This window comes from Tinamus guttatus, unplaced genomic scaffold (genome assembly GCF_059628265.1).
Source record: "Tinamus guttatus ecotype Peru unplaced genomic scaffold, ASM5962826v1 Tinamus_guttatus_pri_ptg000093l, whole genome shotgun sequence".
Classification (NCBI taxonomy): Eukaryota; Metazoa; Chordata; class Aves; order Tinamiformes; family Tinamidae; genus Tinamus; species Tinamus guttatus.
Window position 1 is genome coordinate 90,637 of NW_028288627.1, and position 27,849 is coordinate 118,485.

The following is a 27,849-nucleotide window of genomic DNA, read 5'->3' on the forward strand; positions in this document are numbered from 1 at the left end:
AGCAAATACTGCCTCTCACTGGTGGATAGTCAGAAAGATTTTTTTTTTAATGATTTTTTTTTTAATGTACCTAATCATGGTTACTTGTGTATTTACTGTAAAAGATAACACATAGCTCCAGAGCCAAGAGCTCCAGTGATATTGCACATGCAATATCATTCTGCATCCTTACCCCTCTGCTGCAGGCACTGCCGCGGATGTGCAGCCCTTCTGCTGGATGGCAGCGGCCAGTGGGCCTTGGATATAAGTTTGCAGCCAGGAGCAGCTGGGGTATTAGGGAGATATGGCAGTAGACAGTCTAGTTATAACCTCCTGAGAGGGAAGTTTCTTCCTAATGCCTGTTTGGTTCATACTGAAGACCCTCTGGATGAACTGGAACCTTTGCTACTGTGCATAGACAACTATTTATTGGAGTCACTTATCAGAAAAAGATCTGACCTGGTGTCTCCAGTTCATTCCAGTCAAGGGCAGACATGATGGTACAACTGGTATTTCCCCCCCACCCCCCTCCATTTTTTTTTTCCTTACAGATTGTCCTTCTAATATGTTAAAACAAAGAAATAAGTGGTCATTACTTTACCTATGAGAATCTGTTTTTTTCATCCTTCTGCCTATAATGGGCTGCAGGTGTTTCACAGCCAGCACAAGCTAATAAGGACAGACATGCTGGCCACATGCCAAAATTATAAAATTGTCCAGGGAGAGAATAAAAGAAAAGACAAGCGGAGGGGGGGAAGGAAAGAAAGAGAAAGAGGGAGAATCACTGCATGCTGAGATTTTGTACTTTTGTCTCCTGAAGAGAATACATCAGTCAGAAATCAAAGGTTTGAAAAGTCATTCAGCCCCTCCAAATTAGAACGCAAACCATCTGCACGGCAGGACGGAGCCCTCCTTAAGGGCCGCGGGCCAGGATCTGGTGTCGGGGATGCAGGGCAAGCCTGGAGCATCTCCACGTTAGCTACAACCAGCTCACGCGGGTGTCGCTCGCTGGCCTCGCGCGCGCAGCGCTCCGCCAGAGCAGCGTTTCGAGCCCAGCCCTTTAATGCTGCATCACCACAGCGATGGGCTCCAGAGCCACGAGGAATCGCTCTGGGCTTGTCCGATGGTAATTAATCCCTTTTAGGCAAATTCTGAGCCCAGCGGAAACTACAAAGATGAGCCCATTTGGAGTTAGGCAGCCTCTCGCCCTCTTCCCCTGAGCCCCACATGCCGCAATAAATCCCTTGTGTTTCCTGGAAGTTTCAAGATGACGGGACATACCCTCAGACCGCATCTGGAGTCACATCCAAACACAACACCCAAGCCACTGTACAGTCTGCAGTGCAGGTATCACGATAACACACACATGTGAGGAAGATTTACTTTACTCCATGTACTATGACAGATCCCAAACGCAAATTTCTTATCCATACTTGTTTGCAGCCAGGATTTAGTTCAGGCCAAGTATTTTGCTTTCTTTGTTTATCAAAGATATGGTTTTGGTTGCTTAGCAGGGGAAAAAAAAAGCCATAGCTGAGGGATGTTTATTATATATATTTGTATATATATTTTTTTAGCTCTCCTTTTGGCAGCTGGATGAGAGGAGTGTGCCACCACAAAGGAGGCACCATCGCAACGAGGTTGAAGCTGTGTCCAAAAGCAACACCTATGGGCACCGCTGAGCATCGGTACCTCTTCCTTGGTGTCACCGTCAGCGTTCTGTGAGTAGCATCTGGGATAGCTGCTCGTAGATGTAAAAGTGATGAAAACTGTAATGAATAGTAGCTTATGAAAACCTTTTGTGATGGCTTAGAAATCCTGAATTATTTTTTGCTTTCTAATTCACCCCATGAAGTATCCTGTGCTTTGATTTCTGTCTTTGGATGCCAGTAATGTGCAGTTAAGTATTTGGGGCTGTTTCTAGGCAATTGGATGCAATTTACTTTCTTTGAAAGAGTTCAGATCGGACTGGATCTGCAACTGGTAGAAACCTGTGTCCCTGGGGGCCTCAGGAGGTCTCTGTATTAAGTGTTCCGGTTTGGGAGCTCTCGTGGAGGTGGGAGACAGAACCATATGTGTATTTGGTGGCGAGGGCATTACTTCATTTTCTTCTTAAGCTTATCTGAAGGGGAGGAAACTGTAGAGAATATCTTCGAAGTGGAAAAACTGATCTCAGTACATGTGCTTGAAGCTAGCCAGGTTAACTGACTAAATATGGGTGTGAGACCACAAAATCTGGCCCAGCCTAATTGGAAACCAGCGAGAGGCCGTGCTGATCTGTGCTGGCTGAGGACGGGAGCCCTCTCCCCTGGGATGCCGGGGCTCTGCTCAGGCCCCAGGGCTTTGCCCGTGCCCATGCCGTGCTTCCTGCAGCCCTTCTCAGTCCCAGCGTTTCACCTCCGTCCGTGCGGCTGTTTTTCCTCCCTCCTGCCTCATTCCCAGCTCTTGGTGTCTGTGCAGGGACTCGGTCTCGTTTGCTGCTGTCCTGGTGCCAGGAATGGAAGCGAGAGGCGCTGGAGCCGCTGCTGCGGGAGGAGACTCCAGCTCGCTGGCTCCACCGTCTGGACCTGGCCCCGGCTCTGAGCTCAGCAACCCCTAACAGGTCCCCTTGCTTTCTCTCCAAGAATATGATTAGAGGCTTGAAGCTGAGCAGACAGCTGGTATACTCTCCCAGGGCAGCCTCTGTGTCTGGGCCTCCATTGTTTTGGTCCGAATCATATCTGATTCCTTTCCAAAAGCGTTCCAGTCTGTAAAACCAGACCAGGTGCCTTTGGCCGTACTCATTCCTGAAATACCAGCTACGTACAAAAGCGTTCTGGATTGGTCTATAGTGGATATGAAGTTTGCTGTAAATCTGGGTGGCTTTTTGTCCTGCCTGACAATCTGAGTGTTGCCTTATGCTTTCCAGATATGAGACGTGCTTTGCTCGGATCGGTTCCTGACCTTATCCCTTGCATTCTCTGACGCTGCTTGCTGCGTTCTGTCACTAGATAGTCAAAACTGCTTTGGGCTGCACTGGGCCATTCTTTGCACCTTCACCTTCTCAGGCTTTTTATCCTAGAGTAAAACTAATAGGAAGTCGGAGACTTTTGCTGCCACGTGCTTTTCCAGTCAGCTCAGGGATTTCCAGAAAGGAGGAAAAAAGAAAGGAAAAATCTCATCTTAACAGGCAGAAGTGGTGGAAGGGTCCCTGGTTCTCCATCCTGTTAACTGCCAGACTAAGGGCTCTCTCCCCTGCGCTGTCCTTCCCGTTAACAGTGTGAGCAGCACCCTGGCACGGGGCTGCGGAAGGGTCCCTCGTGCTGCCGAGAAGGTGGGTCCTGGTGACGATGGGGAGCTCTGCCGACCCGCTGTGCTGGGGGGTTCACAAGCTTCCACGTGCTGCTGTTTTATTTCGGGCTGTGGACTGCGCTGAATAGTCCTTTTGTGTGCTCTGTCTCCAACTACTAAAACTGTCTCTGAAGAAGTCAGAGATAAATATGACAGCTCCTGTTATAGAGTATCCCCTGGATACTCTGCCCTGACCTGTGCCCACTGTCTATCTTAAAGTTGTCAGTAATAATGTTTATATTGCTGCGTCAACTTCATTTCTTATCGTGTAACCAGAGATGGGCCAAACGAACGTGGAAAGCTTTTTGTACGTCTGCATTCAGGGTCATTTGGAGGTTCACAGATGGGACAGGCACTTTGTCGCTGCACTGTTTACCCCTGACGAATGCATGATGTTCCATATATCATTCATGGGGGAAAAGGATCCTGCACAAAACGACAGGGGAGCATTATAAGGGTAGACGCAGGTCTGTGCGCTGTTACGGTAGGTCTAGCAGAGTGGGGCTCTTCCCACGTTTTGGGTGGGACGTGACCTTCCAAACCGTGGGCTCGAGTAGCTGCAGTAATATTTACTTCCAACCCGTGTGGTTCTGTTTGGTGCTGACGTGCGCTGTGGAACAGTCCGCGTTTTGCGCTTCAAAAAGCCTTGCATTTCAATGGCAGGTGGAATGGTTTTCTGTCCTCACCACTGTGTAAGTGTACGTATGTGTGTGTGCATGTAACTGTCAACAGCGAGGCAGTACAAATGTTCCGGTCAGGATTGTCCCTCGCATATTGTTTGTCAGGTCTCAACAGGAGTATTAGGTCCCAATAGAGGTGTGTGAAGAGCAGGGCCATTTCATTGCATTTCTGAGCAGCAGGTCTGGCAACTTCTGAAAATCAGTTTCCAGCAGGTTATCCCCAAAGAGCAGCTATCTTGGAAAACTTGAGTTTCCCTTTGTATGGAAACGTGGGCACGGAAGAAGCGTTGATGCCGTTGATGCTTGCGCCCCTTGCACGTGCAGGCCGGCCGCAGAGGCCCTGCAAGCCCCGCTCTCCCCGCGCTGTCTCTGGACAGTGTTGGACTAGGCTGCTTTTATCTCCGGAGCCTGTCTGTGGGAGTGCAGAGCCTGCTTGCTTGGCATCTAATCTGCACGGCTTGACTCAGCCAGCCTCGGAAGGCAAGGGGGGAGGGAGATAAGCAGGAGAAAAAAGGTGGGAGTGGAAAATAACATATTTGAGGGGACAGCAGGAAGCCTTGGCTCATTCGCGTCTTGGGAATTGCTCAGGACACAACCATGTGAGTGTTTCCTGATCCTATCTCTTTTTCTTGTGTGTGTGTTCCGCTGGGGGTCAGGAAGAGAAGACCCTTGGTAGGGCCTGACTGGGAGAGTCTTGTCATGGGTGATGTCCTTAGCAAATGCCCCTGCCAAGGGAAGTGTCCCAGGTGGGGGTAGTTCAGGCAGAACAATTCAGTCGCAGTGATACTGTGTGAGGTACCTGGATTTCCCTTGAAGATCACATATTTAGTCCAGATGCAGCATTGATTATGCATAGAAAGGAGCTCACTGTATGGAAGATAGATTCATATACATTTGCTTGCCCTTCTTGGCTTTTCTGTGGGGACCTAGATCTAAGTGGAGAGCAAATGGGGAAGGCTCATTGACAAGGGAAAGAAAATAGGAAAGATTTCTGAGACACTCAAGAGCATTATTGCCAGTGGATAGGAGGGATGGGGATTGTTTCAGGCCTGCAGGACATCTGAGAAGAGATGCCATTCAGAGGAGGAGCTGCAACAGCCAGGAGAGCTGTAAAGCTGCATGTCTTACCAAGCGCTTTAGGACACTTCACCATAAAAGCTGCCAGATGAGTGTATGATACTGTTATCTATTATCATTAAAGTTGAGGATCAGCTCCAGCTTTTTAAGATCAATAATCCCACATTTTCCGAGCAGGCAGAGCTTGGATGACGGTATGCAGCTTGTCTGTTTTATGTAGTTTAGGGGATGATTAGGTCTCCTCTTTGTCAGCCCTAATTAAATCGATGGATGGCTCCTGAAGTCACCTGTTTTGCAGGTGACAAGCTGAGCTGGTGGAGGTCACTGAAGAGGGCATCCTGTCTGCCTTTGAAAAAGGAAAAGATTTTGATCCAGAATAGTCCTGGCGTCCTAGTTTCCTGGTCCCTTGGGCCAGCTCTTTCCTAGAACAGAACCCTGAAAGCAAACAGAAAAGAACAGAAGAGAATTGTATTCTATCAGGGATGATCTAAGAAATCTGTATTTCTGTTGTCTCAAATCTCTCACTGTTTACTTCAGCTGTCACCTGTTATATTTCTCTTATACTTCTCCTATTAACATATTAATAAGGCTGTGGTGACTAGGTGAGCAGAGTATATGTCAACCCCACACTATGATTTAGTTGCTAGTCATCCTGCAGTAGCTCCTGGGCGTTTAGGCATTGCTATGAACTACCTTGTGGCAGGTGCTGTGCAAACACTTCCCTATCAAGGTGAGATCATTTTCAGTAGAACTGAGCAGAAAGAACATGTGCCTGATATTTTTCTGGATTCTGAATCCCAGATCTACTCCAAATGGATCCAAAGTTCCATTTGTATTTATAATACGTGTTTGAAACAAATTCAGCCGGAGTCAAGGATTGACACGGCCTCCTTCTGGGAGATGACAACAAAACCAAATCCCTGCAGGGTGGTTTGTGCTGCTGGATTAGCCGTTTCCCCCAGACCGGGCGTTGATGCCAGGGCGTTTGCAGGTGCCTTCCCTGCCACAGGGTCCTGGCACGCAGGTTGTTGGAAGAGGGGCCACCACGACGTGTGCAGCCAGGCCGTGGCGAGGCCGCCGTCCTTAGGGCTTGTGGCAGCTCCAAGGATGGGGCTGGGCATGGAGAAGCTGGACTCGGCTGCGTGTGGCCTCCCTGGGATTCTGAGGTGTTTCGTGGTTCCTAGAACCCCCTGCCTCATTCTAGAGCTTAAAAATTATCAAGATAAAACAAAGCAGCGCTAGTGTTGGTTTTTAGGATGTTGTTTTTTATTTTTTTTTCCTCGGGGGAGTAAAAATGGTGTCTTTTAACCTGTCAGTATGCATTTACAGCACATCTGAGGTTTGAAAGAGGCTGTCCAAAAAGAAAACCAGGGTAATAGGAGTGTGTTAGTAGAGCCAGTAGGCATTGAATAGTCTCTGTGGTGGTTTAAAGGGGAAGAAAAAAAAAGCCTTAGGCTTCAACTGATTGCTAATTATGTGGGTCTATTCTTTTTTAAGAAAATACCATGCAAGGTTTGTGAGGGAGGTAAATTGTTTTAATGTGGAGAGTTGCTGATTTTTTTTTTTCCCCCATGCCTCAACTTAGTATTCGAGATCAGGCTCTAGTTTTAAAATGAAGCCACATTCCCGAATTCTGCCATCCATCTCTTGGAACCTCTGTGCAAAGGGCACAAGTTATTCCACCTTAAAAAGAACTGAGGAAAAAAGAAAAAAAGAAAAACTCACACTGTGCAGCGAGGGAGCGAGCTGCAGAAAGTGGGCCCCCTGCTTTTTTCAGAGGGGGAATGTAAGCAGATCCTTGCTGAAACTGCTTCCCTCAGCAGTTTTCAGCTTGTTTTAATTGGCCTGGCCTGAAAGAATTCCGAACGCTGTACCTGTGCCAATGAAAATGCAAATGTTTCCCCGAGACGGAGGCACTCGGAGTGCCTGTGCCCCAGCTCTGATAGCAGCAGCAGGGGCATGGAGACATGTATGTGATGGGAAATGGGGAGGCCTTGATCTAATTCAGCTCTGAAAACAAAGAGCCTTGGAAAATGGAGCACAAACAAGGCAGAGCAGGGCGAAATAGAGTGGTATGTACTGCAAATGCTTCAAAAGTAGGAGATTTTTTGTGTTGAGATCCACTACCCCTGCTCCTTGCACTAGGCAGCTGGATCCTTTTACTAATTTAACAGGGAGCTTGGTATTTCCTTTTCTCTCTTTTTGTTTAATTCTTTCTTGTGGCAGGTTGCGTGTCAGAAAGGAGGTTCCCCCAGCGCGGAGCCGCTGTCGTGGAGCGGCTGCGCACGGCCAGGAGAGGGGCTGCTGCGGGCAGCACGTCCTGGTGCCGCTGCCTCGTCCTGCTGCAGGGAAACCCAGGCTAATCCCAGGCTCCAGCGCCAGGGAGGAGCGGGATGGGCTGGGAGATGCCAGCTGTGTCTGTGCTGGCTGGCACGGAGCCTGGTGGCGGGGCTGCTGCTGAAGCAGGAGACGCTTGACCCAGCTAGAGGTTCTGGACTCGTCCTTGTCCGCGCTGCTGCAGCCCTGACCGCTCATCCTGAGGGTTGTTCCACCTCGCGCTGGAGCCGGGCTTGCATCCCCTGCTGCTCAGAAACCCCGGGCTGTTGTGCCGAATGGAAAAAGATATATTTGGAGAACCGACAGCAGACAAATTTAGCCTTTTTGGGTCCTGTGGAGCCTGACACCTCCATGGGTGGGCTCAAAGGGATGCAATCTGGGCTGGTAGATCAGGCACTGACTGTGTCTACTGAGACGCTGGAATTTGTTTTTAACTGGGAGTTTTGATGAGGGTATTAAGTTGTTTCTCTTAAGATCTCTTTTTTTCCTGTCTATTTGGCATAATCTAATGCTCCTTTGTGCTGAAACTGAGGCACCATCCCTATTTAATACTGACTCTGTACATATCCTGATGATGATACCCACAGATGAAGGCAGCTGCCCTTCATCTCAAGAACTGCTTGGTGTGTGCATGCACATCTGCCTCCCCCATAGCGACACGTACTCAAAAAATCCCCTTGGACCTGTTGAGTCGCGTGGATTTCTGTACATTGATACACCCCATATGGGCCTGTGTACATAGTTCTCATATACTGAAATTTCCCGTGTACCATGCATCCGCACCCTAAATGCTGTGCTGTACTCTTATCCCCAAATTACATGTGACAAGCTATAGGCACACACAAGTATGGTCTTATGCATCCAGGAAGCATAGCCCTTCATGAGAGACACAAAGTAAAGTTCTGGAATGAACAAATAGGAAAAATTAACTTGGCCCAGCTTGTTTTCCTGCCTCGTGTCAACTTACAGGCAGTTGTGATGTGAGAAAAGATTTCATTTTCAATAAATGGTTGATCAATTCTCTTCTGTCTCTGTAAGTCTTTACACAGCAATAAACAAACATTCTTTGCATTTTGCAGATAAATATCCAGCATCTAATTTAAAATTAGATCTGTATACATTTACAGAGCAGTGATTATTCTGAATTTTATCTGAGGCAATTAAAAAGCATCATGATGACATTTAAGGTGATATTTTTTCCCCTATGTTAAATAATTATAAATAATAATAATGATTAAACAAATTATTCTGTTCCTCCCAGTCTGGATCAACCTTTAGGTTAATAACCTAAATCATTAAAATTCATCTGTCTCTCAAAGGATTGAGCAGTTTAAAAAATTGGAGGAACCTTTCTGCATAAGGGTGATTGATAATTACGAAAGCAAAGATGTTTTGTGGGTGAAAATTGTGAAGGCTCAGCAGACTGGCTGGGTTATATATTGGTCAGGTTGAGGTGATGTTTTTGACGATTAAGCTCAGCACAGATTTATGCACTGACATCCTCTTTCTTGAATGCAGCGGTCATGTCCGAGCCTGTGTTTTAGTAGGGCATTTCCTAGGAATTTGTGGTTCAGAGCTGCAAACTCATTGTATGAGTTTAGGGCATGAGCAGGCACTTGGTGAGGTTTATTTAATTTCAGCGGCAGCTAGGCATTTGTGCATCTATAGAATGCACCCCTTCATAAAGGGCACAGATTATATATATACACACATATATATTTATTTTTCTTCAAGCTGTCTCAGAGTGAGATTTCTCTTGACTAAGTTTAGCTGTCTGTAATCAGGTGTCTAGACTGAGCTACGCCAAAGAGTAACCACTAGTGCCTGTCATTTTCCTCTGCTTGGGAATGGATGGATTTTTACCCCCCTAAGGTTCCTCTATCTCTTTATTTGTGTTACAGAGTACCTAACCAATTAGATCAGAATTGAAATCCAACCTTTAGGTTGTTAGAGGTAGAAGACTGATGACCCGAACTGCATCCGCCTCTAACAATGAACACTCTTTTCCCATAACCATTGCAAAGGTAACGTGGTAGAAACCGAAGCACTGTTTTGATTTGTGGTTGACGAGAGCAATCTATGATGACTACCTGCATGGTGTAGGGGCTCTTTTGGACTGTGCACCTTTTTCGATAATTAGAGGCATGTCTGTCTACAAGCAGCCAAGAAAGAATGGATTTCCAATGCAAGAAGGGAAGATAAGGCCTTCCCTGTGGAGCTTATTGGATTGTGAATCGCTCCACCTCTGTGCAGAGCTCTCCAAAGGAGCCTGCTCTCCTCCTCCTTTCCCCCTCCTTCTCTCCAGGCTGTTAAATCCATCCTGTCCTGCTAAACCCGAACTGTCGCGTTGTCTTCACCCGGTGCTTTTCTTGTTGCATGTGATGATGCTTTGAAGGAAAGGACTCCATTCACACTCAGGACCATATAGGTAACGTCCATGCAGAGTGCAGGCTAAGGAGGCTGTTATTTAAAACACGGTGGCTATGGAATTATGCCTGATTTCACAGAACAGAGACTCTGTTATTAGCATTTTCTCTCCTTTTTTGCAATTCTTTCATATTTCCATCTTACTTTGTTCCTTACACCTCCTCCCCCTTTCCCTCCCTCCTTGCATTATCTCCCTAGGTGTCCCTTGCTAAACACATTAAGGCTGTGATGCTGGTGTCGGAGCTCCAATTCAAAATCCGCTGGGAAGAGTTTGTCCAGCCCTGACATCCAGTAGTTCCTTATTGCAGACAGGCTCGCGTTCCCCTGAGAACAGCCTTTCTCAGGAAATGTAGCTATTTCCGGTCCTGGCCGAAGCCAGGAAATGAGGAGGCAGCAGCAAAGATATTTTCTGAAATGGACTGGATTTTTTTTCTTCCTTCGTCACAGGGAATGCTCAGGTCTCCTGTCTTGCAGCACATGGTTTATTGAGACCTTTGGTCTGGGGAGGCAGAGTCTGAATTTGGGGGATTGTTAGACTGAGATACGAGGTAGGGTTTGAAGCTGAATCAGATTGAAGGCTGGGACCTGAAAGCAGCAAAATGTGAGCAAACCATCCAAAGATCTGAAGCCCTAACAGTAAACATGACCTCATAAAGTGTTTTTGCTTTCTGCTGCTGATGTTTTCATTTGCTTGTTTGATTGATTTTAATTTGCTTGGTTTTCTTGACAGAATTAAATAATTTTATTCTCTTCAGAATCCAGATTAGTGCCTTTTGGGTGCTGCACATGCAGAAAGTCCCATCTGCTTCCACTGAAATGAAAAAGGTTGCAAATTCCAGCCTCTAATATTGGCCCAATTCTGTGTTAATATTAAATAGACTTTCTTAAAATTAATCTCATGAGAATTTAAAGCAGTCAAGGGTACTTTAATTTTAATGCAAGATGTGTGGCTAATCCTCTAGATTGTGTTAACAATCTCATTCTTATTAGTATGAATATCCTGTAAATTTCTGCTGCAAATAATGGTTGAAACACCTAAAATAAGCATCAGTAATCTTTTAGTGAACTTGGGTGTCATTTTAAATGGGTGTTATTATTAGAGGTACATGGAAGATAGTTCTTGTGCAGGATTTCAAACTGAGCTATTTTCAGAAACAGAGCCAATACTTTGAAATTCTCTGGAGGAAGACTTTCCTCTCCCTGTCCCTTTTCTCTTTATTAAAAAAAAAAAATTCTGTTTCATCGAAATATTTGTTTTTAAAACAGTATGTGTTCAATACATAGAACAGTTTGTATTCAGTATAGAAAGATGGAATGGTTCTATGTTGATATTGTTCTTTAATACAAGAAAATATAGTAGTAAAACTAGTAAATGTTCGAGCAAAAAGTAATTCCAAAGCAAAACAAAACCCTTGAAAATTCTGGATGATATAGTTTTACAATATTGCTGGCTTTTTCCTAGCTTTATTCCATCCCAAACTAAACGGTGGCCATGTCGGTCGGCGTTTGGCTGAGGCGTTGGAGCCGCGGCTCCGTCGGAGGCCCTGCGCGGTTACGAGGAAGACGCTGGCTGCGCTGGCCGCCGGGCTGTTTCATTAGTGCTTCAGTTGCAAACCACGGGCCAAACTCCTGCCATCACCTTGGGACACAAACGAGCAGCAGGCTCTGCCCGAGCGTGCGGCCTGCGGGAGCGCGGGCCAAGGCCTCTCCCGACGGGACACGGCCCCAGCAGATCCGTGCGCGTACGGGTTTGTTGAGGTTGGCCAAGGCGGTTGGGGTGCTCTTGGTGCAGCGCTGCTGCTCACGGAGCAGTGGAGCCTGCAGGTTTAAACAGACAAAAGAGAGGGAGAAAAGGGGGGAGTGACTTGCTTGTAGTCATCCAGAAGGAAAACATAAATCTTCTGACCTGCAATGCAGTGCTTGCTCCCTTAGCACCCACTGCCTCGCAAGCGATGTCCCAGATCTTTACGTATGTGATAGTCCCGCTGAGTTCAATTGTGGCTAAGGAAACACAAATATTGTTACTCACATGTGGAGAGTTGCTCATGTATTAATCAGATGAAGAGCAGCGATATCCATCTCAGCCCTCTTAACTTCATCACACAATTCATCATTGACTGGCTAACTGAAGGCTCAATTAGGCGCTTGTGATTTTGGCTGGTGCCTGCAGAATAGTGTCCCCTTGTATAATTTTGTTTGGTTTTGGTTTTATATAGTAAAGCACAAATAACATTTACTCATGAGACAGCCAAGGGACGCGCTGCCAGAAATAGAGGCTCCCGACAATTATACAGGATGTTGCTGTGGTGTTATCGTATGATTCATCCACTACGAGCATGAACAATTGTTAACCTCAAGGCACTCTCACTTTCACGCCCTCTGACACACATTCCACTGAGGACAAATATCCTCAAGACGAGTAAAATGTTAGGATTGGTGTTTTAACTCATAAAGGTCAGTGCATTTCAGGTTCATAAATTAATCCTTGATTTTGCTGTCCAGCCCTTGAGCATGGGGATTTTAAGGAGAATTTTGTGTAAGCAGTATGATGTGGTGCTTAGTCAATCCTTTTTTTGGATACTCATCGATCATAGTCATGGCTGTGGGTAGAGGCTGTCAGAATGGGCTGTGATGGAAACCACTGAAATGAATTACCAAGAGAAGGAATTCGGTACAGCTGAGCAGGGGAGGACTGTGTGCAGGGGGGTGTTGTGCTGAAGAACCTATCCAGGAGAGCTGGGACAAGTACAGCCAAAATAATTTCACGTATTCTCTTGAAAGAGGGTGACTCTTGAGAAAAGCTGTGCGCACTTTGCGTGTACTTAAGCTCAGCAGTTAGTTGTAGGCCGGTAGAGCAGTGGCAGTTTGTATCAATTGACCTGCCTGGACTTGTTTTGCCCTCAGTGCCCTCGTGGATAACACTACCTAATGGTTGAGCTTCTTTGAAACCATTTTTCTTGAGTGCCTGTTGCTATCTTATACACTGGAAGAATTTTCTTTCCCATAAATGATGAGGGCCAACACTGGGTGGGATTTGTGCAATTCCTTTTGTTTAATTTAACTTTATTTTATTCTGGAGCTTTCCTTTACCACTTTGTTGAAGGCCCTTGCTTGTGGTCAGCCATCTTCCGCCAGCTCTTTTGCCTTGCAGGCTCGCATCACTAGATGGCAGTGTAATGGCACACACGTGCCCTGTCGATTGCCGGGGAGAAAAGTCAAATTTCACCTAAGAAGTGGCTGAAATTGAAAATTTGCATGCAAAATAACTTCCAGCCATTCAAGAAGAAAATAGGTTTTCAGCCTGCTTCACTTTGCTTAACACATTGCATGCAAAGTCTAAGGAGGTCTAGGCCCTCACTTGCGGTTATTGGTTGGATTTTTTTAGGATGGATTACAACCTCTAAGTGCCATGTTTTGAAATATACAGAATATGTGCTTGTTTAATATTTTCCTGTGTCTGGATTGCTGGCCTCATTTATGATCAAGATGTTAACAAGGATGGAAAATGTCCCAGTACAGGAAAAATAAAGAGGATAAACACAAGTGTCCGAAAGACAGCCTTCAGTACAGTAAAAGTCATCCTTTTTGGACATCATGAAGACAGCTGTTGGCCAAGAGTGAGATATGAAGGTCTTTGTTAGGAAACGTTATTGCTGAGATTTTCAGTGTTTGGATTTCCTGTTTTCCTTGCTTCCCAACCCTTTGGCTTTTGTAGTCTAAGCAGGGTCAGGTCTGGTCATGTGTGGGGAAACAGTCTGGCTATGGACAACAAGGCTATGTACCATAAGAACAGCACTGGGGAATCGGGGTGAATGGATCAATGTGTTATAGAAGCAGCCAGGATGCTTGTCAGAATCTGGTCTCATCTGTGTACTGCTCCTGATAAGGCTTCTCTGTTCGAGCTACGTAAGTTCTTTTAGATAAGAAAGGTCTATCCTTGTTTAAAAATCTTGAGTGATGGAGAACCACCCCTAGTCCTTTGGAAGCTTTTCCAGGGGTTAATTGCCCTTGACTGTTAAAAGTAGGTGTCTTAATTTTGGTATAAATGTATTTAGCTTCAATTTCTTTGCCATTGCATCTGCTTATACCTCTGTCTGTAGACTTAAGAGCTCTTCGTGAAATTTTTGTAGATATGTCTTTGATGCCCAAATGTGATGTGCTCCAAAAGATGATTCAAGGGCTGTCATCTTCCAGATAAGGCGTGAAGGTCAGATCAGAACTATTTTATCTCTGTAAGCCCTCGCCTTTTTTTTTTTTTTTTTTTTTAAATGCACCAAAATCCATTCCAATTTAGTCAGTTATCTTCTGACTATCCACATATTCCCCATCCAGTATCAGTAACAGAAAATACTGTTAATAGTTCCAGTCTTAAGTGGTGATCATCCCTCATGCATGTGTCTTTGTGGCCGTGTTGGCTAAGCGCTGTAATATTTTTCGTTGCAACAGCTTAGGCAATGTTAGCCTTGAAATGCATGAAATTACACTGATGTATATGTGTTGGATTAAAAATATATACAGATGGGTTGAAAAACCCCGTGTGCTGTGCCTGTACTGTTGATAAGTCATGTAACTGCGCCAGTATATTTGAAGGGATATAGCCCTTTTGTGGTGGACGCCATTGATGTTGCTGTATAACTATTTATCATTCTGTGATATTAAACAGTTACTCCAAGCAGAGTGATTGAACAGTGTGCAGCATGGCCAGGTGAGCATGCAGAGTGTTGTATGTTGGTGTGGCTCCATCTCTGTAGAGGTGAAAGGCAGGATGGCTTAGTGAACTCGTTTTCTCTTGTACATGTGTTGTGAGAAAGCTAGACTTGGTCCTGTCTTGGGGTGCCCTGGGTATGAGCAGGAATTGTGCACAGAATCTCTGCCAGCAGCTGTCATCCTTTCCATCACTGAGCTTCTTCCTCCAAGGCCTGACCTTGCCTTTCAGCAGCTAATAGTTCAGAAAGAAGTCTTCACCAAGCTGATACCTTTCCCCTTCTTCATGGCCCGTTTTCATACAGGCTTGACTCATGGCGATTGACTCATCTCAGAGTTAAGCCAGCACAGCTCATCCACGTCGTTGGGTTATTCTGCGATAACAAAATCCTTCCGGCCAGAATTGCAATTAAGTTGAACTTTGAAGGACAACTGGGAAAACTATTGCAGGATGGAATTTATGGGTTGGATTTGTACCAGGGCCTCCACCAAGCAGGCCTAGGGTTGGCCATTCAGGCATTTAGGATCAGATTCCCTTTGCACTTTTGTTGCTGTTGTGTGGAAGAAAGGCAGCAAAATTAATGGGGTTATACTGGGATAATCCAGACGTGTAAGAGAAAAATTGATTTCTGGGCTTACCGGATGGGTAGTGTGTTGTGATATGGCAGTCATTAGATATCGGAAGGTGTTGGGACTGTTCTGTGGAGCAGAGGGGACCCAGGGAGCTGCTGCTCTAACGCGGTGCCATCTTCCCCTCACGCGTGCCAGCACTGGGCTCTGCCGTTCCCACCAGAGCGGGTGGACAGGGAATCGGCTCCAGTTCTCCCACTCACTGACCCTCCCGGCAGCGTTGCTGCAACAGGACGTTGTGTTTTACAGGGAAAGGCGGGCAGGAAATTCCCACCTCCGCCCCCCGGAGAAAGGAGGAAGCGGGAGCTGTGCCGTGACTCAGCGCCGTGCCTGAGTCAGGGCCTCACGGTGTTCCTGGGCCCGGGGCAGGCGCCCGGCCCCATCGCGGCCCTGCCGCGGTGCCTGGAGGAGCCGCCTCTGCAACCACCAAAAATCCACCACGTGGAGCCAGTTCAGGCTGCTCTCCTGCATGTGCATGAGCGACTTAGAGCAGGTGCCTTTCAGCTTATGATAATGCACAGGGTGTTTGCTGGAGATCAGAAACGGTACTGAGTTAAATAACTGCCTCTCGTGCCTTTGGCTTGCCACAGACTCGCTGGAATAGGATGGGGTCATCTGCTGTCTGCTCTCAGATAATAAATCAAAGGGCTGAAGAAACTGCGGCAGAAAGGGCATGAACTGCCCAAACATTTAGCTTATTGTAGGAAGCGTCAGCGCAGCCAAAGCGAAACTTTCCCAGCGCGTTCTCACTTATCTCGAACCCAGTTATTCCCTGTAGGCAGCTGGGTTGTCTGAGTAAATAGAGGTCGCTTTACCTTGGCTAACAATGACTCTGCTATTGTCGGTGCCAGCTCTGCAGCAGTTACAAAATGTGCTTTAGAGCCCTGGCGGGAGCAGGCTGCCCGAGGGAATGAACCCGTCAGGCTGGTCTCCTTCGGGCAGGGTTCGGAATGCTTCGTGGGACGAAGCTGTGGCCGGATCAGCTGATGCCCCTCTCCAGTAGGGATATAATACGCGAGCGAACGGACGCGCCTGAGGAGGAAGCAGAGAGGAGCTGGGGGAGTGGAGAAAGGATGACTTTCCTCTGATGTCAAAAATCCCATCATTCAGTGCTGCCGGGGAAAAAGGCGAGAGGAGAAGAATGTGGAGAGAGGGAGAGAGAGGGGGAGAGCAGCAGCGAGGGAAGGGGCTCCCTCCTTGTGCTCCCTGGCTCTGTAGGCTAACGTTGGCCACCCTATAGGATGCAGAAAGGGGCCTGATTCCGAGTGCCAAGTTCTGAGCAGCCTTCCCGGCCGGGGGATTGTTCCCAGTCACCTCCCGCTCTGGACTTGGTTAGTACTGTCTTGATATGAATAATCAGGTAGATGAAAATTGGCAAGCAACTTGCTGCAGTTTCCTCGAGGTTCTCTCTGTGCTAGCTTTGATTTCTGTCAGTTTGACTTTTCTGCTCGTTGTCTGTGTGTGTCAGAGCTGTTGGATATCCAGCCCTCTCCCAGAGCTGCTGCTGTGCTCGGGAAAGGACCAGAGCTCTCTGCAAATGGATGAGACGGAGCCGCAGGAGAGCCGTGGTCGCCTGGGGCTCCCTCCAGGTTGCTCATTCTTGCTTCCAAGGGGTCTCAAAAGGGGCTGGATTTGTCCTGCCTGCGTTTCTCTGTGTGCCGTTGACTGTCAGGAGTTTTTCAACTGCAAAAGCTTTCTCAACCAGGAGAGGAAAAAAAATAAAATCAAAACAAAAACAACCCCACACATTTTTGGCAGTGGGTTGTTTTTCTAAGCAACTAATTAAGCGCTGATTTTGAAAGAATTTTGAATCCTTCTTCCAGTCTGTGTCAGGCATGGATTTGATATTAATCACTTTGCTACTCTCTGACTGAATAAGGACTGAAAAAGATGCAGAGAGTAAAAATTTCCTCAGGAAGTGAATCAGACAAGGAACCTATGCCTCATCTCGCCTACAAATGAAAGGAGAGAGGATTTTGTCAATGGTGGGTCAGTTTACAAATGTGTCCTTTTCAGAGTGAGTCATGAACAGTGATACATTTCACAGCAATGCAACCGCAGATGCGGTTTAAATGCAGGACTGAATGCCAGCTAAAGATAAATAGAGAAATGAATCCTCATGCCCGTAATAGTAATGGGAATTAAAATGCTACCTGCCAGAGCAGCTTGTACGTCAGTCGGCTCTCGCTGCTCTTCAAGCCAGTGTCAAAATCCTCGTTCACTGAAATGGGAGCAGAACGGCCCCTCGGGAGCTGGCGTGGGGGTTTGGCGGCGCTGAAGAGCGAGGCAGGGCTGCAGTTTCACAAGATGGAGCGCGCGGCGTGCGGGCCCTGCCGCGGTGCTGCCAGCCCGCGTCCCCGGAGCCGCTTCCGGAGGCTCCCGTCTCCGGGCGGATTCGAACGCTCCGAGATGGGGCGTCTCTGTGCGTGGAAGTCGCGGAGGAGCCGGCAGCGGGAGGGACGCAGTGCTGTCTCTGGTGCTGCTTGAAAAATGCTGCCCGTTTTGGGATTCCCAAATTGCTGGCCTGTTACATATTTTTTTTCGAAAGTGCCACCCTTGGTGTTGTAGCTGTTAAGAGACGTTTAAAACTTGTTATTTTGAAACTGCCGTCATGGTTTGTTGTTGTTTTGGTTGTGTGCGAGATAAGGGAACTTAGCAGGAAAACCGAGCTGCAAGAGAGAAATGTTAATAGTTTTTAGCTGGTGCTGCTTCCCCAGTGTTTCCTGAGACCAACCCTTCCAAGTGTGTTACTGCTTGTGTTTTTGTTTTTCTTTACTGAGTTTCCTGTAGTCGTCTCTAGACTGCCAAGCTTTACAAATGTTAGGCAAGAGATCCAACACGGATCACATATTCAGCAGGTCCACAGAACTCCGAAGTCCGTGTCCGAAATGAGTGTCCAAATGACACCCTGGCAGTTTATTTGAGGCCAGGATCCATCCCCTGATGTCCTAAAATCTGATAAGATAAACAGCTGGGATAGAGCAGCTCTTTTTGTTAAGGATAGCAGCCATCCTTGGAAGGATCTTTATCTTGAGCAAGTTCATAGGCACAGATTGTCATATGTTTGTTTATTCTTGTGTGTGCAGTGTTTCAGGCTCACAGATGAATTCAGTTTGCCAACAGTGGCGTCTTCCCTGATAAAATGGGAGTTGTGGGACAGCACCGAAAGGTTTGGAAAGGGGTGGAAAATGGCAGACCTGGGATCAAATTCAAATTTTTAAGTCACCGGCCAGGACTTTTAACTGTAAGATCAGTTCTTTTCTTTAGGGTCAAACATTTCCTCTTACAAAAGGAGCCAGAGGCTCTTGATTATCCATGCAAAACAGGCCGGGGCTTTGATTTGTAAGGTTTTGTCTGACACACTTTTAACTGGATGAAGCTCGATTTGGATTCCAAAAGAAAATCTAAATTTGATGGTTGAGGCACATACCCACTTTTCTGTCTTATCCTGAGGCACCATTCTCCACCCTTCCCCTTTCCTCCTCAAAAAATGATAGTGCCTAATGCTTTAAACCAAGAAAGCATATTTCAAGATCATTGTGGAACAATTAAACCAATGATCTGTACGCTTCAAGGAGAAAACTGAGCTGCAGTAGCTCTGCTTTGACAGGTCTTTGGAGGATTTCAAGGAAGTTACACCCACTTCATTCATGATAATCGACTGTTTAACGCAGAGCAGCTCAGTGTTATGAATGAAAGGGAGCATGTTTTGGCTTGAAGAACAACTCACAAATCTAATGCCTCACTCGTCAAATAACCAGCCACATCAAAAAAAAAAATCTGGCTTCATTCTTGAAATGAAATTAATGAATGCAAGATTCTTTGAAAAAAAATAAAAATGGTTCTTTAGAGATCCAGAAGCTTTCTCCCTCCTTACTGTTCATTTGTGAGTCACTGTGGCTGGACAAGTTGGACGGAAAAACAGCCTGTGAACTGACTTTGATGCAGCTAAAATCAAGTCTTGGTGGGGTTTGTGCACTAGATTACAAAATCCTGGATTTCATGTCATGGTGCCAACAGAGAAAGAGGAAGAAAGATGATGTATCTAGCAAAATAACACGTTTTTCTTTGGATAAGATGTAGGGGCTCTCTGAGAATGGATTGTGTGCTGTCCCTAAACAGTCTGCTTGCCCCGCTCACGAGAAATACATTGATTTTTTTGGTTTGTTTTCCCCTTTGGTGATTGAGCCTGGCTTTGGGAAAGGCCACAGTTTCTCCAGGTGTCAAGTGGCTGCTGGATGTGCCCTGGATCAGGTGCCGTGATGCCTCTGGCAATGCCAGGAGAGAGGCCTGGGGCAGAGCGAGGCCGAGGTGGGATGGGAAGGGGAGCGGAAGCGCAGGAGCGAGGGGCATCGCTCCGCTGCGAACAATACCCCCATGTCCGCCTTGCTGCTTCCTTTTCCTGCTCCGCAGAACCGCACCGGAGGAAAGGAAGAGCCCAACAGACCCCTTGTTTATTCCCACTCATTTTCAGGGTGAGTAAATTCTCTTGTCTTCACTCCTGCTGTGATAGCCTGTGCAGCTAAGAAGTGTGACTTAAGGTTTGGAGGAAAATCTCTCTTTTTTTAAATCTCTGCACTGATAACACTGTGCTTAATTTAGCAGCAGTGAGGCAGAGCATTTGGATTTTGTCATCCGTTTCCAAAACTATTGTTGGCTTCTTATTTCTTTGTTCCCCCCTATCGCGCATTTTAGATTTACATTTTGTGGTAGGTGCCAAAAGATAAGTTAATGCCAACTTGATGATTAATTAGCTAATATTTGCCTCTGCCCTAAGATGGAAAGCCTTTATCTAAGTAACCTATTAACTGTTATTTTATTTATGGGTACATCTTAATGGATTTGAAATCTGCCCTCTTGAGAAATTTGGGCAAGAATTTATGGTAACGAAAAGAAATAAAGCCTAAGGAAACTTAAGCTGGATACCAGGGAGTAAGTGTTCATGTTGGGATCGGGATACCTGCTTATCTATATTTTGCAAGCCCGAGGCAAGATCATAGTCTCATTATCAAATGACTGGTAATACGCAGTTCTTGGGCTTTTTGACATGCTCAGAAACGCACAAGTCAGTCATGGCTTGATTTTCAGGAAGCTGTGAGAATTGCTTCTAAAAAGTAAAATAAAATAATTCAGTTCTTCTTAAGGCTTCTTAACTTCAGCTACCTAAGCTGAGAAGGAGCTTCTGACAAAGCGAGCCTGGGAGACTCTGTGCTCTCCTGGCTCGTGTCAGTGAGGTGCGTGAAGCACCTCTGCAGAAGCTCCAAGAGCCTTTGCTTTGGTGGCCCTGGTTCCATCCTTGCTTTGTGAGGGGAACCGTGTGCAGGCTTCTTGTCTCTAGTCAGTATCTTGCCAGCAGGAGCTTTGGAGTTCAAGAGGGAGTTCAGAGTAGTTTCCCACTGAGGGAATCATTATTTAAAGTGCCATAAATGCATGACATTAATATTCAGCCATAGATGTGAATAGGTTTAATTGAATAAATGAAGAGAAAGGAAGAAAATTGGTTTGAACAATGATAATAAATGTATTGGTGGTGAGAATGGCACCTCATTCTCTTGAAGTTATGATTAGATAGTAGGAATGAGGTAACTGCATACTTTATGGCACTTGTGAGAATCTCACCTATAGGCTGAAATTAATGCTATAGATGTGAGAAGGGAGTTGGTGCCTTATTATACACACCAGGTAAAATTCCCAGTAGGAAGAAATGGTAGGACCCCATATAGCAGCTAGTGCTTAAGGCATATATGACACTGTTCATTAAGGTGAATAGATCCAGTCAGCCCATTTGGAAAGGACTTGGTCGGTGGATTCATCTTCTATTTCTCTACTTCTGTATGTTTTAAAAGATGTAACATGTGTCTAATTAATATCCTCAAGTGCTATTGCAGATTAAATATTGAATACACATATGTCTACTGAATAACATAGTGAATAACACATATGGATGTAGATAGCATGATAATATGGCTTGTGAACTGATGAATAACGTGTGTGTGCATGTGTATATAATAAGCATACCAGTTTTGATCTGCTGCTCTTGAGTTCTGGACCCAAATGCCTTTTGCTTTTTGTAAGGCCCCCGTATGAACATTTTGGCACCTGTTGATCTGTTGAATTTGCTGGCACTTATATTAAAACCGGACCAATTTTTCAGAAGTTTTATAACTACCCTTGCCTTCAGTGGGGTAAATATGTTCCTGAATTTTGCAAATAATGAGCTGCTGTTAATGGGAGGGAGGAGGGCAGGTCAATGGTAAAGGTAGAAGTTTAAGGAAGAAAAATTATTATTTTTTTTTCCCCCAACAGGGAAACTCTTAAGGCAGGACCATTTTTTCCTTATGATTAGCATAATATGCTCCAATTTAGCTTGAGGTTTTGCAAGGCAGATTGCAGGGCTTGAAAGACTGGATTTGGTAAGCTGAAGGAGGGCCAGGAGGCAGCGGTAAGCAGTCCTGGTATCATCGTCTTGTTGAGCGGCTCAGGAGTTAGTGCAGTCACCTCAGATATGGGGCGCCCAGGTTGATTACTGCTTCCACCTTCGGGAAATTTGAACCCACAGCCACTTTTCAGGAATGTGTGCTGACCTCCAGCCCAGGAGACGTTCTCTTAGCCCCGTTGCACTTTGCATGAATAACTAAATATTGACTGAAGCAAGGTCTCAAAGCCGGTATTCACCTAGACACTTCTTGAACTTGCTATTTGAACTAGCTATTTGACTAGTGAATCATTTTATTTCAATGAATGTTTCTATTGAGACCACTGCTTTGAGGGCACTTTGTGCATGCGTTTATGTCGATGACTATTTAACGCAGTCTCTCGGTGACTGAGTCTTTCCATCTTTTCCTGGGAGAGCTGTAGGTCCTGCAGAGCTTTCACAGGCCCCTTTGAAAGCCTTGCAAACGGGGAGGCAAGGGTACTGGTGACAGCGGTTCTCTCGGTTGCGTATCTAAAGGGAATTCCCAGGAGATGCAAAACAGCTTTAGGAGCAGTTGTGGGGCAGTGCCCGTATTTAGAGCAGTTCCTAGATGTTTAAAGTTATGCCAGTCATTGTGTTTGAACAAATGCCCAGCGCTAAATTTGGAGAGTGTTAAGCCATGCCCCCGGGCTGTGTGTCCTGATGGTTTAGCCAAGAGGCCTTTTCTTGGATGGTTGAGCAGGTAGCCAAAGTAGGGAGCTTTGATGACCTTCTCCGGGGCTAGAGGAGGTAACAAAAAGCAATGTCAATGTTTGGTTGGAGACTGTTTCTTGTAGACCACCCCTTACTTATCAGTGTTGAGATAACTTCAGAAAAGTAAAATAAATAAATATATATATATAAATTCCCATATAGAGTGGAAAGAGGGAACAAGCTGTCCAAAAAATTCCAATTAACTATCTCACACATACACTTATTTTCTAGGTCTGCGTGCTTTCCTAGAAATCTGTGCCCTTTTGCTAGGGATCAAATGAGCAGGCTGCACTACTAGTGAGGCTCGTTACTGTTAGCATGTTTCCAACAGCAGGCACAGGAGTGTCGAGATGCTGTTCAGTCACTTGTGCTGGGAACAACTTGTCCGTAGTGCTTACAGAACGGTGAGCCGAAATGCTCTTGTGGCTCATCGGCAAGGCTGTCGGAAGACCTCACAAGACTGTAAAAGGTAAAAGAAACAGTATCAGTGTCTGTCTTTGCTTTTCCAAGAAGCGGGGGGTATTCACTGCGATGAATTTGTTGGGGCTTTGTAGAAGGTTGAGAATTTAACGCAGGGACTTATCTTTGTCACGCAGGACGGGCTGTGCCGAGAGGTTCCCTGAGCAGCTCTCGGTCCAAGGTGTTCCCATTCCTGTGTTGTGGATGCCGCAAGCCAAATGCAGCACAGGGCTGTCCAAGACACCAAGGAACAGGGCTTTAATGTTTTCAGCTAGTAGCACTTGTTTCTGGGATATCTCATTCCTTGTCTCTGCTTGTGGCAGAGGAAATGGGATGGGAGTGCCATGTAGGAATTCCCCACTCCTCGGCCCTGCTCCAGACGGCTGGTGAAACAAGGTGTCCTAGCTGTGGCCATGGACGTGTGATGGGTGGCACGTCCTCTGCCTTCCTTCTGTTTGCCAGCGAGTTTTGCAATGCCCTTAAATCGAGGTGGCATTGAGAAGATAGGTCCATTTAGTATCCAAGGGGTCAGGCAAGGATGTGGGACAGCAGATAACCTTCACTGATAGAGTCTCATATTCAGCTGTCTATAAAATTGAATACAGATGTCCTGAATTCCAACCTATGCCTGAACAGCAAGACTAAAGGAAGGAGAGAGTATATGTTTATTTGAGCCCCTTGTTACATTGCTGGCAATGTATTGCTAGTTTCCATTCCTATTTTTTGTTCTCTTAGCAATCCGTTTGCTATTGCCCTTTTCTTTCTCACTGAGCCAGTAATCAACACACTCCAAAACACAATGGATTCCTTTTTGCGGTGAATCCCCTACTTGATGCAAACATTTGTTGGCCTCATTTCTTTAGGATACGTTTCAATGGGAAGAAGAGGGGAAAGTATTCCTTGTTCCCAGTGAAAAATTGCACTGGCAGCCTGGGTTATTTTGTCGGACGTGTGGCTTTAAGCGACGCCTTTGCCATCTGTTCTGTCTGCTAATTATGAATGCAAAACAAACGTAGCCCACAATTGCTTCATTTAGTGTAAGGGAGATGGCAGTGACCAAAATAGTTTTATTTTGTTGTCAGATGCTCTTTTTATTTCTCCTGTTTCTTCCTAATGTAAAGCAGGTCTGAAGCACTTCTCGCTCTTTCAGTTTGTGGCAAGAGCCATTGCCAGAACAGAGGAATCCTCCTTCTAGGTGCTCATCCATCAGGCCTTTTTTAAGGGGCAGCCCCACACCAAGAGGAGAAGGGAGGGTAAGTCAATACTTGAACTGCAAGGGCTAGTTTTGAACTAGTCTTGGTGCTGTAAGTGCCTCTGCAGAAAGGCAGAGAGGTGTTTCCAGAAGAAGGCTCCTGCCGGCCTTGCGGCTTTGCGAGCTGGGCCTAGTTGACGTGGCCCATCCTAGAGGTGTCCCTAGCAGCGCAGGCACTGATTGAGGTGACCTAGATTGAGCAAACGGAGGTGCGATAAAGTGCTCACTGTGCCCTGTTCGAAGGGACACGCGGCCAGAAAGCCGAAGCTACGGAACGATTTGAGATGTCTGAGATGGAAGGAGGCCAAGTCCTCTGCTCCCCACCTGCAGTGGCTCGGTGACACGTGCTAGGCTCGTTTGTATCCCCCGTCCCCTCTCTCCCTATAGTCCCGGGCCCACGGAAGGGTGGACAAGGGACCACGAGGGTTTTTTGCTCCCTCCCAGATGAGAGTGGCAGCTTTCAGGTCTACATCTGCTTCATTTTAACCCTCCTTGCTTTGGTTTCAAACATGTAGAGACGTGTTGCTTACTCCTCCTTCCTCCCCTCCCTAGCCATCAATCTTGCTGTGATAATCAACACATTTCACTTCATTTTCTGGTTACTTTTGTGTTGTGCAGTACTTTAGTAGTTTAGCATGAATGCTAAAAAGAAATCTTCTGGATTGTAGAAATTCTTCCTTCCTCCTCCCCACAAATCTTCTCCCAGAATACTTGTTGGTTTGTGGTTGAAGAGTCTCTTTCCAAGTTACTTGGCAATTCTACTCACTATTTTACAAGGTTTTCCTAAAGAATTTGAGTAGAAGTGTTTCCTTTTCTTCCTTTTCCTGCCCCTGTGAGGTTCGGCATGGAAGACTGTTGGGGACATCTGTTCTCCATAAGATAATGTATCTGAAAAATCTCTTTCACCATTTTCAGGTCCCAGCAAACCAGTACAGACCAGCAAAGGCAGAAATATGCGGAGTGCTATGTCATTTCCGGGGTGTGGAGTATCCAAATCGGATATGAAAACTGCATGGGCTGTCATCCAAAAGACAGGTCCCAAAACTCTGTCTTTTCTCTTGAAACTTGGGCAGTTGGACCAGGATCCTGTCCTAGACTGTTCGGTTGGAGGGCACCTCTGCTATGAAACAATTATGAAAAATGCCCCAGGTTCTTATGATATGAATGCTAAAGGTTTTTGTTGGTGTCCTAGGCCTGAAGGATGATCTTGTGGTTTAAGCATTTGGACTAGAACCAGGAGATGGGAGATAAATTTCAGGCTCTGTTATATGCTTCCTCTCTCGTCTTCTGAAAATTGCTCATTCTCTCTGTGCTTCCATTCTTCGCTTATAAAACGTTCTCCTGATTTCGGTAGGGAACTTGAAATAGTGAAAGCTCCTGATCCATGATTCATGTTATTATCTGAAAACCTTAATTTTCAAGTTAAAACAGTGTTCTAGCAGATACAGTTAGAGGGAAGAAACCGTTTAGAAATCTGCAAATAAAGGCATAAAAGCTCAGACAAGTTTGACAAGCACAATGATTATTGTTATTTATTCAGCTTGCTGGCAGTGAGGGATGGTGTGGTGCAGAATGGTTGATGCCAGCGTTACTGGAAAACAGAGCTTGAATCCATTTTTCTCTGGGTTCAACTGGAGTCCCAGGGAGTATCCATGAAGATCCCAAAAGATGGCCAAGAAGAGGCAATTTTTTATGCTTTGGTAGTCATATTTTAGTAAGTTTTAAATACAGAGGCTCATTGCTACCTGCTGCTTTGGAGAAGGACTTGGCAAATGCCAGTTGCAATCTGACAGAAGGGGCTTCATTTGGACTTATGTGTAACTCCCAGATTCCTGATACGGACTTTTGCCAGCTTGGTGTTAGGAAGGAAAGAGGAAAGATGGTTGCTGAAGGAGGCTTTTATTAGAAGATGTGTAAATATCTATTTCCTATTGAACTAATTTATACCTACTTCCAGGTTTGTGTGTCTAGGACAATGTGGAAATGCGGCGATCTCGTTTTGGAGTGTAGTGTTTCTTGGTTGAAAGTTTGAAGGCATGACAACATGGCAACATCATTTATTGAAATGTCTTTCTCATGTGGTTTATGCCTGATTTTTCAAATCCAGTGGGGATGCGAGTCGAGCTCTCTGTCTTTGCACCATTCCTTGGAGGGCTGCTTTATTTGGAGCTCTGCGAACCGGTGGCCAAAGGAATGAAGCTTCCATGGAGTAATGCAGAAGGAATGTGTAGGTGTGTGCGGAGCTTCTCCCCTGGGGGTGCACGGCAGGCAGCGGCAGCTCTGGGAGAGGCTCCGTGGCCTGGGTGCGCTGCATAGGTGCTGGCTGTGGTCTGAGCACCCTGCCTATCTCCTGGCATTAGCCAGGACATCTTCTTCATAAAGACAGTTATTGTTCAAAGTACCCCTGCACCCTTTTTATACAAAGCTTTCACTTGGCATCGTAAGGCAGCTTGATACCGAAAGCAAAACCAGAAATCCTTGGGTGTGTTGTAAACCCTAGGATGCTGGAGCTGTTTTTTTTCTTACCTTTCAAGTACCAGCTGCTCTTTGAATAAGCTGCTGTGAACTGTGTTGAGGTAGTAGTAGTTAAATGAAAAAAAGATCACTTTTGCTCTGCCAAAAACTGTGCCAAGCTGCTCCCCTGCTCAGGAAGACGTGGCTATTGCACCTAAACACACCGTTGCTTGCCCTGTCTCTAGGAGCCAGGGCTCTCCTCCGTGTTGTGGTAGGGACGGGGTCCTGATGTCTCCTGGAAGCTGGTGGTCTACTGACCTCCTGCACCAGGCGATGAGGCCAGTGATGTAGCTTGGGATCGAGTCAATCATCTCATTTACTTCCTCTGTCCCCTGGGCACAATGGGGATGAGGCAATAAAAGATCCCCATAGCCATTAGGAGTAGCCATTAGTAGATCCCCATAGCCATTAGTAGCTCGGTTACAACGACCAGCAAAGCAAGACCTGTTTAAGTGACCCGAGTTGTATTCGTGTCATGTTATACCAACACTTTGGTGGTGCAGAAGTGCTACTCTGTCGGGCCCATTGTAATTTGGAGTCAATGTAACTCATTTAATGAGTCATCCGGTCTTCTGTCTTACTGTCCAGCCATAAGAGTTAAAGACGTCCTCATCTTTTACTCCCTAGGGAGCGTAGAACTGGCTCCATTTAGAGTGCTTTCCCTGGGAGGCAAATAATACTTGCGCTGAGTTTTCTAGATGCATGTGACTTGACTAAGGTGCTAGGAACAAGTGGGGTCTTTCCCTTCTCTGCTGGGGATTTGCTCTGTGAATGCTTCCAAACAGTCTTCCCTCTCTGGATGGCTTTAAACCGTGACCTGTAGAAGGATTTCTTTTCCTTGCCTGAGGAATGCACTAGCTTGTACCCCATGGTAGGTATGGTCCCAAAATATTTGCTCAAGGGGAGGTAACTCTTAGACCCCCTGCAAGGATTTTATCCCCTCGTCTTCAAATTACACAGTTGAAACATGCAGCTAATGACACATGTAATGATGATAAAATGCGAGTGTGACTGCAAAGAGTAACATTTAAAAATAATGATATACCTCTAACTAGGTCTTAAAAAAGGAAGTCTTAAATAGCAAGAGAGAAACAGATGCTTTGGGGGACGGGGGAATAAAAATAGTGTCTTCCAATCTGCAACCAAAACAAAAATGTGGCCCCAGTTAGTCATCCCCTGCACTAGAAGTCCCTCTGAAACCGCAGGACTGGGAGCTAGGAAAGCGTGGACTGCCCTGGTTTAGCAGATATCTCTGTGCTGCGTCTTCAGTGAATAGTTTTAATTCATTCATT